This window comes from Hyla sarda, chromosome 4 (genome assembly GCF_029499605.1).
Source record: "Hyla sarda isolate aHylSar1 chromosome 4, aHylSar1.hap1, whole genome shotgun sequence".
NCBI lineage: Eukaryota > Metazoa > Chordata > Amphibia > Anura > Hylidae > Hyla > Hyla sarda.
Genome location: NC_079192.1, coordinates 156761827 through 156782145, shown reverse-complemented (window position 1 = coordinate 156782145; position 20319 = coordinate 156761827).

Genomic DNA, 20319 nt, shown 5'->3' with positions numbered 1-20319 from the left:
CAAAGTGTGAACATACTCTGAGTGATTTCTTTTTAGGTTATGCACTCTCATAAAGTTTGAAGTTATATCATGTCCTGTAAAAAGTGCCTAATAATTATATTTACACCATTAGTAACAGTGCTGTCAGAATGAGATACGGAATATGGAACTTAAAGGTGTTGTCCGGTGGAATTTCATATTTTCTTATAGTCCCCAGGCTGCCTAATAAAATAATAAACACTTGAACTCACCCTCCTCTGCTCAGGACACCCCTTTTCTGCTGACAGGCTGCTTCATCTTAGGCCGGATCTGTAGACACCAATCATGGCTGCCGCAGTGTCCCACCTCTCAGTTGTAGACGCCATGCTCTGTAGTTTGGGGGAAAGAGTCACTGGCTGCGGATGGGTGCCCCAATACCGAAGCTATGAAAAAGTGCAAAAAGATAAGATTGTGTTTTATTTTGTTGTTTGTAATTTTATTAGGCAGCCTGGGGACAGTGAGTGAATATTAAATTCTACCGTACAACCCCTTTTAAAGTATAACTATCATTAAAAAAAAATATGTTTTACATGTGACAGAGATATGTCAAAAGTTTTAATTGGTTGGGGTCTCATTGCTGAGAACCCCCCCCCCCCCCCCCGATCTGAGGCCCATTCAAAACTTTTGACATGTCTCTATCAAAAGTTATTGTAAATAACAGTTATAAGTTAAAGAGTACCTGTTGTTTGTAAAAACATTTGACATGTCCTGGCAACAGTTTGGGAGTCTGGATGTTTAGACCTCTGCGAAACAGGAGAACGAGTCCCCCGTGTGTCATGAAATTGAGTCACACTCATGGACTTAGATTGTGAGTTTGTCTCAATCATGTGACAAGGAGCTAGGAGAAAAGTTCACCTTGCTTGTTCTGATCGGTGGAGGTCTGATCAAAACCTTTCACATGTCGCTAGAACATGGCAAAAGTTTTTACAAAGGACAGTAGCCATTTTAAGTGAAAATATTGCCTAGATTTATGTTTTCTGATTTCTAATTTGTTTCTTTTTCTGAATGTAATTTTTTTATTTTATATTTAGCTCTTTATTATGGGGCAGCTATCTTGCCAGAGCTATTTTTAAATGGGCACTGTTGGACTCAAAAACTTTTTATATGTTGTACATCTTGGAAAAACATTAACCTTTCTAAACACCACTAGGGGTACCCATACCATCCAGACTGTATACCTGTCCTGCTGCAGCATCATCTTTCTCCAAGCTTAACAAAGTCTAGTAAGTGAGGGCGGGATTAGCACTCCTCTGTGCTCACTCCTGCAGTAATCAAATGAAGAGGCACGGCAGACTCAGGGAGGAAGTGAATGCATGGTAAGTGAGGGCGGGCTCAGTGCTTGCTTCAGACACATCTCTTCCTGAGAAGTGGATGTCAGAATGAGGGAGCAGCAGAACAGAGGGATTTGTAAGCCAAATACAGAAGTTAAACACATAAGAAAAGACATGTAAAGCATCTGCATGATCTAGTGAGTAACACATATTTAAGCATTTTTTCTGTTATATCACAGGTACACTTTAAAGGGGTACTCCGGTGGTCAACGCGTTTTTCCATTTTTGACTTACCCTATTTGTTTTGTTTCATTTCTATTCTTGTTGTTTAGCCTACTCTATTTCCGTTCTTTGTTTTCTTTTTATCCCCCACTTTGTTTTCCTATCTTTGCTTCTATTTCCTGTTTCTTGCTGAGCTGAAAACTCCAAATCCCAGCATGCCACATGCCTTGCTGGTTTGGGGCGGCTCCAGCCCTTTACCCACCCTACTATTTTCCCGGGTCAGCCCCCTTATACACAGCACACTAATATAATCAGCCTTGGTTGGGATACACGGTCATACACACACAAAAGGGACTACAACTCCCAGCATGTGTCATTCAGGAGTCTTCAGTCTGTGGTATAACACCAGCATGCTGCCTCTGTAGTCTCCTGGGGGTTGTAGTTCACCACACCTCTGTAGGGCATACACCAGTGTTTCCCAATCAGGGTGTCTCCAGGTATTGCAAAACTACAACTCCCAGCATGCCCTGACAGCCTTTGGGCATGCTAGGAGTTGTAGTTTTGCAACAGCTGGAGGCACACTGGTTGGGAAACACTGGTGTAACATGATGTGTATGCTGAATAGGCTAGAACAGTGTTTCCCAACCAGTGTGTCTCCAGCTGTTGCAAATCTACAACTGCCAGCATGCCCAAAGTCTGTCAGGGCATGCTGGGAGTTGTAGTTTTGCAACAGCTGGAGGCACACTGGTTTGTAAACACTAGCATACACACACACACAACAGGGACTACAACTCCCAGCATGTGTCAGTCAGGAGTCCCCCCCCCCCCCTCCCCCTTCACATATAGGGGGAGATTTATCAAAACCTGTGCAGAAGAAAACTTGCCCAGTTGCCCATAGCAACCAATCAGATTGCTTCTTTCATTTTTATGAAGGCCTGTGAAAAATGAAAGAAGCAATCTGATTGGTTGCTATGGGCAACTGGGCAAGTTTTCCTCTGCGCAGGTTTTGATGAATCTCCCCCATAGAGATCATTCCCAGTATGAGATTCATTCCCCTGCAGTCCATACATCCCCAGCCCGTGCACCTTCCCATCCTCCCCTTCAGATAACACTTATCTTCTCTGTGAGGTCCTTCTCCTGTGCAGACCTGTGTCCTTAGAATACAGAGCAGGGGGGAGGAGCTGTGTACTCAGCGGGATGAGATGAGGGGGCGTGGATTATTCCTCTCATGCAGACAGAGAGAAAAAAAAGTGCTATGACATCTTGTCCACAACAGACTCAGAACTGTGGACAACAGTAAAAGAAAGCACTCGGAACTACAGAACTTCCTGCCCAACAAACAGGTAAGAAAAACACATACATGCTGCCAAAACATATAACACATGTATATTGCAAAAAAACTAAACTTACAAAGAGGATGCCATATAGTCAAAACAATTAACCACCGGAGTACCCCTTTAACACCATTTAGTGATATGCTTTACAGGAGGACCAATGGACATCATTTAGATACAATATTTATAATATTAGTGGAAAATAAAGACTCCACGATGAGCATTGCCTCCAAAGTTAATCCATACATTCACACCACACTCACTCAACACTGTGGAGCAGAGAACAATGCAAAGGCAAGTTGAGTGCTCAATCAGGGTTCCAAAATTTGTTAGAAACGCTCAGGTTTTCCTTTAGCCTCATGTGTGTCTCTGTACTCAGTTAACCCCTTAAGGACCGGGGGGTTTTTCCGTTTTTGCATTTTCGTTTTTTGCTCCTTGCCTTTAAAAAATCATAACTCTTTCAATTTTGCACCTAAAAATCCACATGATGGCTTATTTTTTGCGCCACCAATTCTACTTTGTAATGACATCAGTCATTTTACCAAAAATCTACTGTGAAACGGAAAAAAAAATCATTGTGCGACAAAATTGAAAAAAAAACGCAGTTTTGTAACTTTTGGGGGCTTCCGTTTCTACATAGTAAATTTTTCGGTAAAAATGACACCTTATCATTATTCTGTAGGTCCATACGATTAAAATGATACCCTACTTATATAGGTTTGATTTTGTCGGACTTCTGGAAAAAATCATAACTACATGCAGGAAAATTAATACGTTTAAAATTGTCATCTTCTGACCCCTATAACTTTTTTATTTTTCCGTGTATGGGGCTGTATGAGGGCTCATTTTTTGCGCCGTGATCTGAAGTTTTTAACGGTACCATTTTTGCATTGATAGGACTTATTTATCGCTTTTTATTCATTTTTAAATGATATAAAAAGTGACCAAAAATGCACTATTTTGGACTTTGGAATTTTTTTGCGCGCACGCCATTGACCGAGCGGTTTAATTAATGATATATTTTTATAATTCGGACATTTCCGCACGCGGTGATACCACATATGTTTATTTTTATTTACACTGTGTTTTTTTTTTAATTGGAAAAGGGGGGTGATTCAAACTTAATAGGGGAGGAGTTAAATGATCTTTATTCACTTTTTTTTTTCACTTTTTTTTTGCAGTGTTATAGGTCCCATAGGGACCTATAACACTGCACACACTGATCTTCTATGTTGATCACTGGTTTCTCATAAGAAACCAGTGATCAATGATTCTGCCGCATGACTGCTCAGGCCTGGTTCTCAGGCACTGAGCAGTCATTCGGCGATCGGACAGCGAGGAGGCAGGAAGGGGCCCTCCCGCTGTCCTGTCAGCTGTTCGGGATGCCGCGATTAGCCGCGGCTATCCCGAACAGCCCGACTGAGCTAGCCGGCCACTTTCGGTTTCACTTTTAGCCGCGCGGCTCAGCTCTGAGCGCGGCTAAAGGGTTAATAGCGCGCGGCGCCGCGATCGGCGCTGCACGCTATTAGAGGCGGGTCCCGGCCTGTGTAACCCCGCGTTATATCAGGATAGCAGGACCAAGGGAGTACATGTACGCCCTTGGTCCTTAAGAGGTTAAATGGGTACTCCGCTGCTCAGCGTTTGGAACAAACTGTTCCGAACACTGGAGCCGGCACCGGGAGTTTGTGATGTCATAGTCCCCTCAATGTAAGTCTACGGCCATCACGCCCCCTCCCATAGACTTGCATTGAGGGGGCGGGGCAGGGAGGGATGTCATGAGGGGGTGGGGCTATGACGTCACGAGCTCCCGGCGCCGGCTCCAGTGTTCGGAACTGTTTGTTCCAAACGTTGAGCAGCGGAGTACCCCTTTAGGTTGACCCAGTGATATAGCAGATGAACCTTAGGAGGTTTTTAAATAAGAAACAGACTTCCTGGTATGAAATAGTAACACTATAGAGATTCTGCCCATAGTAAGTAGGGACTATTCACAGGGGAACACACATTTGGAAAGGCCAGTTCTTCATTCATGAAGACATGAACATCAGACTGATTTTTGCCTGGATCTTTGGGCATTTCCATAACATATGTAAAGTATGACCATTAAGACCCTATTCTTTGTGTGGGACAGGCTTATACGCATGAACCTTTGCAAAGGTTATTCTCCAGCGAGGGGCGGCTGATCAGCGATTGTTTTCACTATCTACTGGTGTTACCTTTGACTGTATTGCTGTACAGATCACTTTTCAGCCGCCTCCTCCTTATCATCGCAGACAAAAAAGGAAGTCTCAGTTTTCTTTTAAGCCTAGTGGTCTAAATGAAAATTGTAAGATTTCAGGATTATTTTATAATATAGATACTAAAATAGATAATTAGAAAAATACATAGCTAAAATCCTTATAAAATATGGTTAACATAAAAATTTGATTAAAAAAAATGTCATTCTCTGATTTTCTTTATGTTAAATGGAGGAAAACAATACATAAGCAAATGAATGTTTAGAATCCTGACTTTACTATAGATCATACAGAAATGAATAGTTAGTGCTAAACACTGACAATATTACAGTTATTTTACATTATATCCAGCAGAGGGCACTGTGCTACAGGCCCTTGGGAGGAACTTAAAACAAAATATGCACAGAATATATATATATTGTATTCAGAAACATTTCAGATCCTTTCACTTTCTTCACATTGTTATATTATGAATTTCTGCTGAAATAAAACAAATATTCAAGTTTCCCCCAAACATTCTGCATTCAATAACCCATAATGACAAAGTAAAAACAGAAAGTAAAAAATCGTTGCTAACTTATTTAAAAAGAAAAAAACTAAAATATTGCATGGACAAAAGGTTTACCCACCTGTTATTGGGACTGGGATTTTCTGTCATTCTTCTCTGCAGATGTTCCTAAAGGGGTACTCCGGTGGAAAACTTTTTTTTTTTTTTTTTTTTTTATCAACTGGTGCCAGAAAGTTAAACAGATTTGTAAATTACTTCTATTAAAAAATCTTAATCCTTCCAGTACTTATTAGCTGCTCAATACTACAGAGGAAATTATTTTCTTTTTGGAACACAGAGCTCTCTGCTGACATCACGACCACAGTGCTCTCTGCTGACATCTCTGTCCATTTTAGGAACTGTCCAGAGCAGCATATGTTTGCTATGGGAGGTTGGAAGGGTACTTTTGGTGGAAGCCATTTTCCTGTCTCTCCAGATGTTCCATTGAGTTCAACACAGGGCTCTGGCTGGGCAATTAAAGGACATTCAGACTTGTCCCTCAGCCTCTCCTGTGTTGTCTTGGTTGTGGGCTTAGGGCTAATGGGGGGGGGGGATTTATCAAACCTGTACCGAGGATCCGATTGGCTGCTATGGGCAACTGGCTCAACTTTTCCTCTGCACAGGTTTGATAAATCCCCCCTCATTGTCTTGTTGGAAAATGAAACGTTGGCCCTGTTTGAGGTCCAATGAACTCTAGGTCAGGTTTTCATGCAGGATATCTCTGCACTTTTTAAGAATAGCTCTGCACCATATAGCTTTCACCTAACCCTGACCAGTCACAGCATGATGCTGCCACCACCATGCTTCAAGTTACAATAATAATTGGTTCCAGGACAACCATTGTATGTTGAGACCATAACTCTATGCAAACCTGGTAATTGGTTCTGAAGCCACAAAATGTCATCCAAAAATAGGAAAAAGTGAAGATTAGAGAAAAATAAGTAGATAACTAATATAGATAAAGCAAGCCTTACATATAAACGTAGGAATGAGCTGCTGGGAGCTGTAATCATTGTCTATGTAGAGGACAGGAGCTTCTTCAGGGTCCTGTACAGTACACACATTGTACAAAAAAAGTAAAATGGAGCTTCTCTCACCTGGAGCAGCTATTAGAGATGAGCGAACTTCCAGTAATTCGATTCGTCATGAACTTCTCGGTTCGGCAGTTGCTGACTTTAGCCTGCATAAATTAGTTCAGCTTTCAGGTGCTGGAGACTCTCCTAGGACTGTATCCACCTTTTCCAGAACCTGAAAGCTGATAAAGTAACTGCCGAGCCGAGAAGTTTGTGATGAATCTAATCACTGTAAGTTCGCTCATCTCTAGCAGCTATCCCTGGCACAGGTAGAGAGTAGTACAGAACATGTAATACCTCCCTGCACTACCAGACAGCCAGTCAGTGCATGCAGTTCAGTAATACAGGTGTTTTACCAGTGAAATGCCCATTCTGATTGGTTGGTTCTTCCAGCCATTGACATGTTTCACAGATCTGGACTGCCTGTAGCATTGTATGTTGAAACTATTGTATGTTGAGGCCATTGTAAGGGATTACTGTATCTGGTTTCCTCCAGACATGGCGCTTATAATTGAGGCCAAAAAGTTCAATCTTCGTTTTATGAGACCAAAGTATTTGTAGTCCTTTAGGTGCTTTTTTGTTAACTTATGTGTCTTTTATTAAGGAAAGGCATCATTTTGGTCATAGAGCCCAGATTGGTAGAGTGCTGCAGGCAAGGCTTTCCTGCTTTTTTCTGTTTGGATGGTCTATTTATATGGTATTTTAGCTAAATAATGTCAGAATTTTACACATCTTTTTCATGTTGCAGAAAAAAATAGTTTGCAGGATAATTTGCAATATTTAATACTAGAGATCGACCAATATCGTTTTTTTAGGGCCGATACCGATAATCGGTGGAGGTTATTCCGATATTCCGGTATAAGTTATCGGCTATTTATCCTCCCGCGACACTGCTGCAGATCATTGATTTAAAGCGGGCGCTTTAAATCAATGCACTGCAGTGGCTTTTGCGGTGCCATAGGCTTCTCTCCCCCTACCTGTCAGGGTGGTCCGGGCCATCCATCCTTCCTGTAGTGCCCGGCGGCATTCCGGGTGGAGGGTGAACCGATCCGGGCTGTACTTCTTCTCCGGGGTCCTCTTCTCCAGCGACGGGGGCGTTGCGGGGGGGGGGGGGGGGGGGGTGGTGCATTATCGGCTTATCGGCAAGGTAATTGCCGATACCGATAATGCCCAAAATCGTGATTATCGGCCGATAATATCGGCCATAACGAAAATCGGTCGATCCCTATTTAATACATCCTGATTTGCTGCAGTTTTTCTATATTGACGTCAGTGGACAAAACTTTTTACTAAATTGGGTCTGCCAACGCTCTAACAAGATGTATCACTAGCTGCTGCATCTGGCTACTGCAGGCTCAAAGGCCTCCCACCACCTAGCCAAAGTCTTCATCTCCTCCTCACACATGATACCCAAGCATGTCTCCTGTGTCAATCCCTGTCCAGAACCCTAAATTAAAGGGGTACTCCGGCGCTAAGACATCTTATCCCCTATCCAAAGGATAGGGGATAAGATGCCTTATCGCGGGGGTCCCGCCGCTGAGGACCCCCGTGATCTTCCACGCCGCACCCCGTTAGAATCAGCCCCCGGCGCATGACAGCTGTCATGCCCCCTCCATAGGCTTGCATTGAGGGGGCGGAGCGTGACGTCACACAGGGGCGGAGCCGTGACGTCACTATGCTCCGTCCCCGTGATTGCTAGTAATCAAACATACATTAACTACGGTTCCCGAATACGGCTGAGCGCGGGCGCCGCGATTAAGCCCCGCCCACTCCTCCTCCCAGCCGTATACGGGAACCGTAATGACAAACTGTAGTGTGAACCCAGCCTTACATTAGAATTCTTTCTCTGCTTTCTATGGGCAGAGTCTTCTGTGGCTCCGTTTCCTACTGAACTCTCCCTGTCAACCTAATCTAATCTTCCGTCCTCTGCATATTTCCTGAAAGGCTGAGAGGAAACACTTTGGACCTTCACTTTGTGAATAAAAAGTTTTTCCCTAATATCCCTCATTGTGATCTTACCCCCCCCCCCCCCCAAATCTAAGGAACAGAGAAACCACACCCTATGCCCATCCTCTACACTAGGCCTGGCCATACACATCCCACACTGTACCCATCGCAGACACTGGTAGCCTCCTCAGAACTTTAGACAATGGTATATAGCCACCTCTGTCCAGACACAGCATATAGGCTGGCATTTATAATTTTTCGTCTATGGCAGTCGTTTTTTTTACACCTTTTATTATCCCAGGCCTTTCCCGTCATTGCGCCTAATTTATCAAAAAGGCGCACGCAAAATAATGTATTTGGTGCAATCACAAACTTCCTCCCAAAGCTTTACCTCACACTTTTTTGGAAGACACTTGTGAGAGAGAGTGGCAGACACGGTTCAGTCACAGTGAATTTGGCGGGATCTTCACAAGGAGTGCGCAATGAAAGCTGTGGGCCATCTCACACAGTGACTTGAGAACACGTACCTCGGCTCTTCTACCTCTGCTCGTCCAATTACAGAGATGCTGTGGGGACTATTCCTTGCACCTATTGCAATGACAAAATAGGGTGATTTCACATGCAGCTGGAGGAGGGCTGAACAGTTTAAATCCACCGGATCTCACACAATGATCACATCATATTTGGCGAGTTGTTGGAGATCCATTTTGGTTACCCTTTTGGTGGGAAAAATATTCAGACCCCAGGCTGAATATTAAAGAGTAGCTGTAGCCAAACTAAACTTTTAATATATTGTTCCTTATGTTATTATAAGACACTTTGCTATTTACTTGCTATTAAAATTCTCAACCTTTATGTTTTTAATGTGATTGTAAAAACAGCCACTAGGTGGCTCTGTTCTGTTCTCAAACAGTTAATTTGGTCTCCACCAGGACTTGCAGTAGTCCAAACTCATGAAGTGCCCAGCACTGGCATGGCGAGTCACAGCTCTTGCAGGCTTCAGTGACGTCGCCCATGCTGGGAAACGCCCACTTTCTCCTGCCGGGAACTCTCACAATGTGAGCAAGGGTAAGGTATGATACAGAGCTTTTTAATGCTCAGAATTTAGGGCAGGAGCAGTTAGGGAATATAATCTGAGTTAGTTTAAAAAATATGGTTTGATGACAGGTACTCTTTAAGGCAATGCTTTGCCAGCTTGGTTAATGAGGTGTGGAAAAATCTTATTGGTCTGTGCATGAAGCTTAGTGACAGGCTGGCATATTAATCCTTTCATATACAGTGGGGCAAAAAAGTATTTAGTCAGCCACAAATTGTACAAGTTCTCCCACCTAAAAAGATGAGAGAGGCCTGTAATTTTCATCATCGGTATATACCTCAACTATGAGAGACAAGTCCATAAAATCACATTGTCTGATTTTTAAAGAATTGGGAAAATAAGTATTTGGTCAATATCAAAAGTTAATCTCAATACTTTGTTATATACCCTTTGTTGGAAATGACAGAGATCAAACGTTTTCTGTAAGTCTTCACAAGGTTTTCACACACTGTTGCTGGTATTTTGGCCCATTCCTCCATGCAGATCTCCTCTAGAGCAGTGATGTTTTGGGGCTGTCTCTGGGCAACACAGACTTTCAACTCCCTCCAAAGGTTTTCTATGGGGTTGAGATCTGGAGACTGGCTAGGCCACTCCAGGACCTTGAAATGCTTCTTACGAAGCCACTCCTTTGTTGCCTAGGTAGTGTGTTTGGGATCATTGTCCTGCTGAAAGACCCAGCCCCTTTTCATCTTCAATTCCCTTGCTGATGGAAGGAGGTTTTCACTCAAAATCTCATGATACATGGCCCCATTCTTTCCTTTACACGGCTCAGTCTTGCTGGTCCCTTGCAGAAAAACAGCCCCAAAGCATGATGTTTCCTCCCCCATGCTTCACAGTAGGTATGGTGTTCTTTGGATGCAACTCAGCGTTCTTTCTCCTCCAAACACAACGAGTTGAGTTTTTACTAAAAAGTTCTACTTTGGTTTTATCTGACCATATGACATTCTCCCAATCCTATTCTGGATCATCCAAATACCCAGCAGGAGCGAGGTGGCACGTGTGCCGCCTCACGATCACGTGATTGATCGGTTGGAACGACCGACCAGTCACGACCCTGCTGGGCGGTGATGGCGATCGGGGCCGGCGGGGACCCTCTCGTGTGCGGTGGCGGCGACAGGAGAAGCAGGAACGGTGGCAGCAGTGGCGGCGGTCCCGGATACAGCAGGAGGTGAGGCCTGTTCACCTCTTGCTGTTGCTTAACAACAACTCGCAGCATGCAAAGCCAAAGGGTATGCTGGTAGTTGTAGTTTTGCAACAGCTGGAGTTCCAACTACAACTCCCAGCATGCCCTTTGGTAATCTGTGCATGCAGTTCTATGAAAAAATGTGCATCCAGCTGTTGCATAACTACAACTCCCAACATGCACAGACTACCAAAGGGCATGCTGGGAGTTGTAGCAGTGTGCCTCCAGCTGTTGCAAAACTTCACATCTCAGCATGCCTTTCGACTGTCAATGCATGCTGATTGTTACAGCTGGAGACACATTGGTTGTGAAACAGTTTGTTACCTAACTCAGTGTTTCGCAACCAGTGTGCATCTAGCTGTTGCAAAACTACAACTCCCAGCATGCACTGAGAGACTGTAAATGCTGGGAGTTGTAGTTTTGCAACAGCTGGAGGCACATTGGTTGTGAAACACTGAGTTAAGTAACAAACTCAGTGTTTTGCAACCAATGTGCCTCCAGCTATTGCATAACTACAACTCCCAGCATGTATGGTCTGTCAGTGCATCCTGGGAGTTGTAGTTTTGCAACAGCTGGATGTTTGCGCCCCACCGCCCCCATGAGAATGTACAGGGTACATTCACACGGGCGGGTCTACAGCGAGTTTTCTGCTGCAAGATTGAGATGCGGCAAATTTTCCGTAAATCCGCCCATGTAATTGTACCCTAGAAACACTACACTACACTACAACTACACAAAATAAAAAGTAAGACACTACATATACACATACCCCTACACAGTCCCCCCCCCCCCATAATAAATAAAAAAAACACGAGCACCTTTATATGGGTAATGAGCCGGCATCTTGTTATATGTTGAAAATAAAAACATTTCATAAGCACATCCGCTAGTTTTGCAAAACACTAGCCCCCTGATAACATATGTAAAGATTGCCAAAATGGGGGCAAACAGACTCTAGGAAAATGAGAGAACACATGGCGGCCGGATTCAGCGGCAAGCCTAGATGTAGGAGTTTCTCTCACGCCACCCTGGGCATGGTGTAGATTTTCCCCAGACAGAAGCTCTTAGCGCCTTGAATAGCACCTTTTAACAAATATCGCAGTTAATTCAATACCACTGCATGGTCAGAAGTGAAAAAAGTGTACTGCAACTCAAAAACATCTGTAATGTCCTTTTGTTTGTGCCTACAATAGGCGCAAAGAAACCAGGATTGCGCCCAAATAGCGCCTTTTGTAGACGAAAAAAAGGTGTAAATAAAATGATAAATGCCAGCAATAGTCCTCTCACATAGGTCTGTTATTCATTCCATACAATCTCCTCTCCTAGGTAGCTGGTAGAGATGAGCAAACTTACAGTGATTCGATTCATCACAAACTTCTCGGCTCGGCAGTTGCTCACTTTAGCCTGCATAAATTAGTTCAGCTTTCAGGTGCTCCGGTGGGCTGGAGACTCTCTCCTAGGACTGTATCCTACTTTTCCAGCCCACTGGAGCACCTGAAAGCTGAGATTATTTATGCAGGCTAAAGTCAGCAACTGCCGAGCCGAGAAGTTTGTGATGTATCGAATCACTAAGTACGCTCATCTCTAGTAGCTGGTGCCTCAGTCTTTTGTGCAGTAGTGCATCAACCATGTGAGAAAGCTTGTACATTTCAGTATTGTGCATATTCCAGTGGTTTATTTCATCAGTACTTTCTCCCACATCTCTGATAAAAATAAAGATCAAGTACATATTTACTAAATATAAAACACATTATATATATATATATATATATATATATATATATATATATATATATATATTTATAAAAAGGTTATACCAAATATATGTATGTATATATACACCAGACATAATGAGTAGGGTCCCAGCATTAGTTACTTAATTGAAATATATACTTCAATAGAAGAAAAGAAGAGAAAGTAGGCGGCAACTCACCAAACGTAGCTTCAGGCTTATTTTATTGTAGCAGGTGAACATACAAGTGCAGACGCACATGCAAAGAGCGACGTCCGTTTCACACAATACTGTGCATCTTCTGGCTCAACAGTATTGTGTGAAACGGACGTCGCTCTTTGCATGTGAGTTTGCACTTGTATGTTCACCTATGTTTGGTGAGTTGCCGCCTACTTTCTCTTCTTTTCTTCTATTGAAGTATATTACAGTTGTATGGACTTTGGTATGCTGAGCACCACCACAGGCTACTATAAGTGACTGTGACCTAAACCTCGGCACAGGACTTCTGCAACACTCCACAGCAATCACAGTAGTGCCAGTTGGGACTTCTTTCTTTTGTACAACTTAAATGAAATATATATGTGTATATATATATATATATATATATATATATATATATATATATATTTATATAGCCGGTAATTACTCACCGGTAATTCTGTTTTCCCATCCCCATGATAGCACCACCTGAGAGAGGGACTCCGCCCCTAGGGACAGGAAACCCTGGAGAATAAAAGGAAGTCCACTCCTCTCCGTCCTCAGTGAGTTACAGAGACCTAGAGGAGCCTTCCTACTTAGTTAGTAATAACAGTCATGACAATAAACAATAATAACTGAATCAAAAAAGAAATATTAATTTTAATATGTTACACCCATGTGATCTAAGCACCGGTGAAATAAACTATTTAGAATAAACTAAAGGGGTAGGAATTCAGCGGTGCGGTCATGGCTCGTGAAAACAGAATTACCGGTGAGTAATTACCAGCTTTTCCCATCGCCATGACAGCACCACCTGAGAGAATACCAGAGACCAAGATTAGGGTGGGATAACAGTTTGGAGATCCTTACGACCAAAGGATAAATCACGACCAGGTGGCCACCTTACAGATTTGGTCTATCGAGGCCCCTCTCCTCTCTGCCCAAGAGGATGCAACTGCACGTGTAGAGTGACCAACAGGAGGAGAAAGGCCAGAGGAGACATAAGACAAACGAATAGCCTCCCTAATCCATCTAGCTATGGTGTCACTTCTAACACTATTACCCTTATTCTGGCCACAGAATTGTACAAATAGTTAATTGATTTCCTAAAATCTTTAGTTCTTTCCAAATAAGAAATAACACACCTCCTTACATCCAGCATATGAAAAGACTTCTCTCTATCATTTGTCGGATTACTACAAAATGAGGGTAAGACTATTTCCTGAGACAAATGAAAATTAGATACCACTTTCGGCAAAAATGCTGGGTCAGTCCTAAGAACTATTCTATCATCTAGGATACGAGTATATGGCTCAAGGCAAGAAAAATTCGCTATTTCACCTACTCTACGATCAGAGGTAACAGCTACCAGGAGAGCAGTCTTCAGAGTCAGGTGTCTGATGGAGATAGAGGAATCTGGCTCAAAGGGTTCAACGCATAACATATTGAGAACTAAGGTTAAATCCCAAGGAGTTTTGGAATCTGGAGCTTTTTGGTTGCCTTAAAGAATCTGTCATCCATGGATGACTGACTGTAAACTGAGAGAACAACGATCCTAGGGCTGATACTTGTACTTTGAGAGTGGCTAACTTTTTTTTTTTTTTTTAAATCAACTGGTGCCAGAAAGTTAAACAGATTTGTAAATTGCTTCTATTAAAAAATCTTAATCCTTCCAGTACTTATTAGCTGCTGAATACTACAGAGGAAATGATTTTCTTTTTGAAACACAGAGCTCTCTGCTGAATCACGAGCACAGTGCTCTCTGCTGACATCTCTGTCCTTTTTAAGAACTGTCCAGAGTAGGAGAAAATCCCCAATAGCAAACATATGCTGCTCTGGACAGTTCCTAAAATGGACAGAGATGTCAGCAGAGAGCACTGTGCTTGTGATGTCAGCAGAGAGCACTGTGTTCCAAAATGAAAAGAATTTCCTCTGTAGTATTCAGCAGCTAATAAGTACTGGAAGGATTAAGATTTTTTAATAGAAGTAATTTACAAATCTGTTTAACTTTCTGGCACCAGTTGATTTAAAGAAAATAAAAAGTTTTCCACCGGAGTACCCCTTTAAGACCTTTTTCTGAAGGAAGTCCAGGATTGATGCAATACAGTGACCCCCCCCCCCCCCCCCCCCCCCCGCCGACCTACGATGGCCCCGACATACGATCATTTCATCGCATGTTAAAGGCAGCATCAACCTACGATGCTTTTGTATGTCGGGGCCATCGCATAAACGGCTATCCGACAGCGCAGACTTCTTCAGCTGCCACCGGATAGCCGTTTACGGTGCCCCGTGTGGTCCACTGACGATCACTTACCTGTCCTCGGGGCTCCGGCGTGTCCTCTTCGGGATCCCCTGCATCGTCGGCGCTCTCCATCGTCGTCATCACGTAGCTGCGCACGCCGTCCCGTCATCCAATAGGAGCGGTGTACATAGCGACGTGATGGCAGCGACGGAGACAGAGGATGCCGGGGAAGCAGAGGCCTTGCCGGAGCGTCGGGGACACCCCGGGGAGGTAGCGATAGTGATGGAGGGCGACATCCATGGCAGCGGTGACGTCCGGAGTGGCGGGGGACACGTGAGTATAACCTCCAATACCAGTGGGTCTTCAACCTGTGGACCTCCAGATGTTGCAAAACTACAACTCCCAGCATGCCCGGACAGCTGTTGGCTAAGGTTGCATAACCTTAGAGCATCTGAGGTGGAGTCAGCTAAGAAGGCCACCCCCTTACAGATAGTGGGGATGGAAGACAAGAGCTGTTCCCTTGGTGCCTTATTTTGTATGTTCGAGGTTAACTGATCTAACCAAATTAAGACAGATCTGGCCACAGAAGTCCCTGCTATATTAAGTTTCAAGGCTGCCCCTTAAGCTTCCCATGTTCTTTTAAGAAACATGTCCATTCTTTTATCCATTGGATCCTTAAGGGTCCCAAGGTCTTCAAAAGGGAAGCGACCCCTTCCTAGAGATTTTAGAAATAGACATCAATTTTTGGGGGGTGATCCCAAGTTTTAGTTTCAGTGTCAGCAAATGGATACTTTCTCTTTAGAGCTTTAGGGTGCATTCCCACAGGGCGTATACGCAGCGTATTTGACGCTGCGCAAAATTTATGGCAGCAGCGGGAAATACGCTGCGTATCCCTTGCTCACTATACACACGGGGCTTTCCGGCGGCAGCCCTATGCGTGTAGTGAGTTTTGGAGGCGGAGCCATATGCCGGCGTGTCTGTGACGCGCGGCTCCGCCTCCAAAACTCACTACACACATAGGGCTGCCGCCGGAAAGCCCCGTGTGTATAGTGAGCGAGGAATACGCAGCGTATTTCCCACTGCTCCCATAAATTTTGCGCAGCGTCAAATACGCTGCGTATACGCCCTGTGGGAACGCACCCTTAGGCAAAAAAGTATTTTTGTCAGGGTTCTCCCATTCCTTGAGAATAACTTTAGAGATAATCTTGTGTATAGGAAATACTCTATTGTTTTTAGAATCAAGACCCTCAAACATGATATCTTTAATTGACCTTGGTTCCCTGGGCTCTTCCATATTTAGTGCGGAACAAACCGCCTTCACTAATTGGTCAGTGTCCTCAAAGGAAAAAAACGCTTTCCCTGAGGAGTCTTCCTCTGACTCTTCTCCTGAGTCCGACCCGTCTGGCACAATAATACCCTCTTCTTCAGAATCAGATTGATTTAAGACCACTGGAGTAGTAACAACATTTGAAGCAGTGAGAAGAGGTGCGGAATCAGTAACCACAGGATTAGCAGCTGTTATATTCTGAATGGATGACGATCTCTTTTCTAATAAGATCCTGCATTTGTGCCATAAGAGACGGAACTAAGGCTGGAACCTCTGACGTAATCATCTTATTAATGCAAGATTGACATGAAGCTTTCCCATATTCAGGAGGTAGTATTTCTTTATACATGTTACATTCACAATTTTATCTTTTTGGAAGATTTTCTAGGTGCATCATCACGGTGCTGAAAATAACCAAAAAGACCACAATTTAGAAAATAAGTTTTTGAAACATAGGAAAAAAACTCACTCAGAAACCGCCAGTACCAAAGATGGCGTCTTTGCAGATGAGTCAGATGGAGTACGCCTCGGGTTGTCACTGCTGGTATTTATGCTGGAACCACAGAAAAAATCCCCCACTCGAATGCTGGACAGGTATGGAATGACTGGCCAGCTCACAACAGGAGACAGAATGGCAGAAAAAGACTTCTTTTTAAATCTGCCACCTCCTGCACGCCGGAGGCCTGGCGTGCGACGTCACATCCACCTCCTTTGACCTCCGCCTTCCTCCGCAGCGTTACTACAGCGTAGTGATGCGGCTAATCTCCGCCCCTTACATGGCCGCAGCCGCCTGCTGCTATCCGCTTTGAATTCGCAGATGACGGGATTCTCCGCCAGCAGCCCGCCGCACACAGCAGACAGCCCGGCCGCAACCCGCCCGTATACCAGTGGCGGCGAATATTCAGTAAGTCAGCGCAGGCCGCCGGCGGAGGGGAGTGGGGCGGGAGATTTAAATAAAGGAGGACATTTTGTGAGTCTGGCTGAGATCCCCAACCAGGGCTCATATAGGGATCCCGTACCTCCTACACCAAGGGGCCCAGCATAAAGGATCCCACAGCCATTCAAATATTAGAGCCCCACTTGAGACAGGGCTCCTCTCCAGACTTCCCATATGGACAGAAAATCACTGAGGATGGAGAGGACTTCCTTTTATTCTCCAGGGTTTCCTGTCCCTAGGGGTGGAGTCCCTCTCTCAGGTGATGCTGTCATGGCGATGGGGTAAAAAATAAAATAAATAAATTATATATATATATATATATACACACACACACACACACTTTTAGGCCCTATTGACTGATAAAATATAACAGACCTTATGAACAGGGTTCCAGCCTTATTTACTCTAAATTTAGTTGCAGGTGCTGAGGCCTCTCCTTTCTCCATAGTAACTACTCACAGGAGCCCTGCTCAACTGCTCATGAGGTCTAAAGTAATATTGTAACGGAGCTGTGACTGCATTCCCATTTCTGGCCTGCAGGGCGCACTTGTGTGCTGTTTAGCATCCATGTTACAGTCATTAGAACCTGAAAGTATTGATCCATATTTTACAAAAAACGGGTCATTTATAAAGATCTGCATTAGAGATGAGCGAACTTACAGTAAATTTGATTCCTCACGAACTTCTCAGCTCAGCAGTTGATGACTTTTCCTGCGTAAATTAGTTCAGCCTTCAGGTGCTCCGGTGGGCTGGAAAAGGTGGATACATTCCTAGGAAAGAGTCTCCTAGGACTGTATCCACCTTTTCCAGCCCACCGGAGCACCTGAAAGCTGAACTAATTTATGCAGGAAAAGTCATCAACTGCCGAGCAGAGAAGTTCGTGACAAATCGAATTACTGCAAGTTCGCTCATCTCTAGCAGCAGTATTTACTATATCTATAGCAGTGCTTTCCAAACAGTATGCCTCCAGCTGTTGCAAAACTACAACTCCAAGCATGCCCGGACAGCCTTCGGCTGTCCGGGCATGCTGGGAGTTGTAGTTTTGCAACAGCTGGAGGCATGCTATTTGGAAACCGTGGGTCAATAGGTATACTGCACCTTGTTTATTACATTTCAGTACAGTCTGCGCTTGGCATTACATATACTATGTATCAAGTGTGACCACCCCTTTGCCAAGAAGCATTACCCCCCCATATCGAAACTGTAAAGAAAACCCAAGATCTGTGTTCCTGTGAAATGTAACTTTGATCTAATCTAGAGAAAAGCCAACAGCTGGGATCTTCCCATAGTTTCATTGACATTTGAAGCGAATTAAAGCAAGAACACCGTGAGAAGCCAGCAGCTGTGACACGGATATTGCCAAAACTGCCAGGGAAAAATTATTAGGTGGTGTAGCGGAGAGAAAACACCGATGCCAAGTTGTGTACTCTGACTACCCAGTTTGCCCATTTTCCCTCTAACTATTGAAATACTGGATTCAACGTGTATTTTTTCCTTTTTTTTTTAAAGACCTTTTGCCCCGATAGTTTCAGTTAGTGTTATATACACACACTACACAAATACACAACTGTCTTTTTTTTTTAAGCCTTAAAGGGTACTCCAGTGAAAAACAATATATTTTATTATTATTTTTTTCTCAACTGGTGACAACGTTAAACAGATTTGTAAATTACTTTTATTTATAAATCTTAATCCTCCCAGTACTTAGCTGCTGTATGCTCCACAGGAAGTTTTTTTCTTTTTAAATTTCCTTTCTGTCTGACCACAGTGCTCTCTGCCAACACTTCTGTCAATGTCAGGAACGGTCAAATCTCCATAGCAAACCTATCCTGCTCTGGACAGTTCCTGACATGGACAGAGGTGTCCGCAGAGAGCACTGTGGTCAGACAGAAAGGAAATTTAACCCCTTATGGACCACGGATTTTTCCACTTTCATTTTTTTGTCATCCCCTTCTAAAAATCATAACGCTTTAAATTTTTCACCTACAGACTCATAGGAGGGCTTTTTTTTGTAATGACATCAATCATTTCACCACAAAATTTACAGCGAACCCAGGAAAAAAATGTTTTTGGGTTAGCATTGGAAAAAAAAACAACACAATTTTGTAACTTTTGGGGGCTTACGATTCTACGCAGTGCACTGTTCGGTAAAAATGACATCATATATTTATTCTGTAGCTCAATACTTTTACATTGATACCCATATAGGTTTTCTTTATTTTACTACTTTAAAAAAATTACAACTACATGCACCAAAATTAGTATGTTTAAAATTGTCCTCTGCTGACCCCTATTTTTCCGTATATAGGGTGGTATGAGGGCTCTTTTTTTTTGCACCATGATCTGAAGTTTTAATCGGTACCATGATTGCTTTGATTGACTTTTTGATAATTTTGTAAAAAATTTTAGGCTATACAAAAGTTGACCAAAAATACGCAATTTTGGACTTTGGATTTTTTTTTGCGTGTACGCCAATGACCGTGCGGTTTAATCAAGCTTATATTTTTATATCTTGGACATTTACGCACGCGCGGCGATTCCATATATATTTTTATTATGTTTATATTTTTTTTATATGGAATTTGGGAAAAGGGGGGGGGATTTTAACTTTTAATAAGGGGTTAATGTGTATTTTTGAAAACGTATTTTTTATTTTTTTTTACAATTTTATTCCCCTTAGGAGACTTTTAGGAGGAATCATTTGATTCCTCATACAGATCAATGTGGTTCCATAAAACCACATTGATCTGTGTGCTCTGTGCTCGATTGATAAAGCCTGGTCCTGCCATTCACAGCACATATCAGACACAGAAACAGATGTAAGCCCTCCGGCTTCCTCAGAAGTGGATCGCCCCCACAGGGAGTAGTTAAACGGGTACTCCGGTGCTTAAACATCTTATCCCCTATCCAAAGGATAGGGGATAAGATGCCTGATCGCAGGAGTCCCGCAGCTGGGGA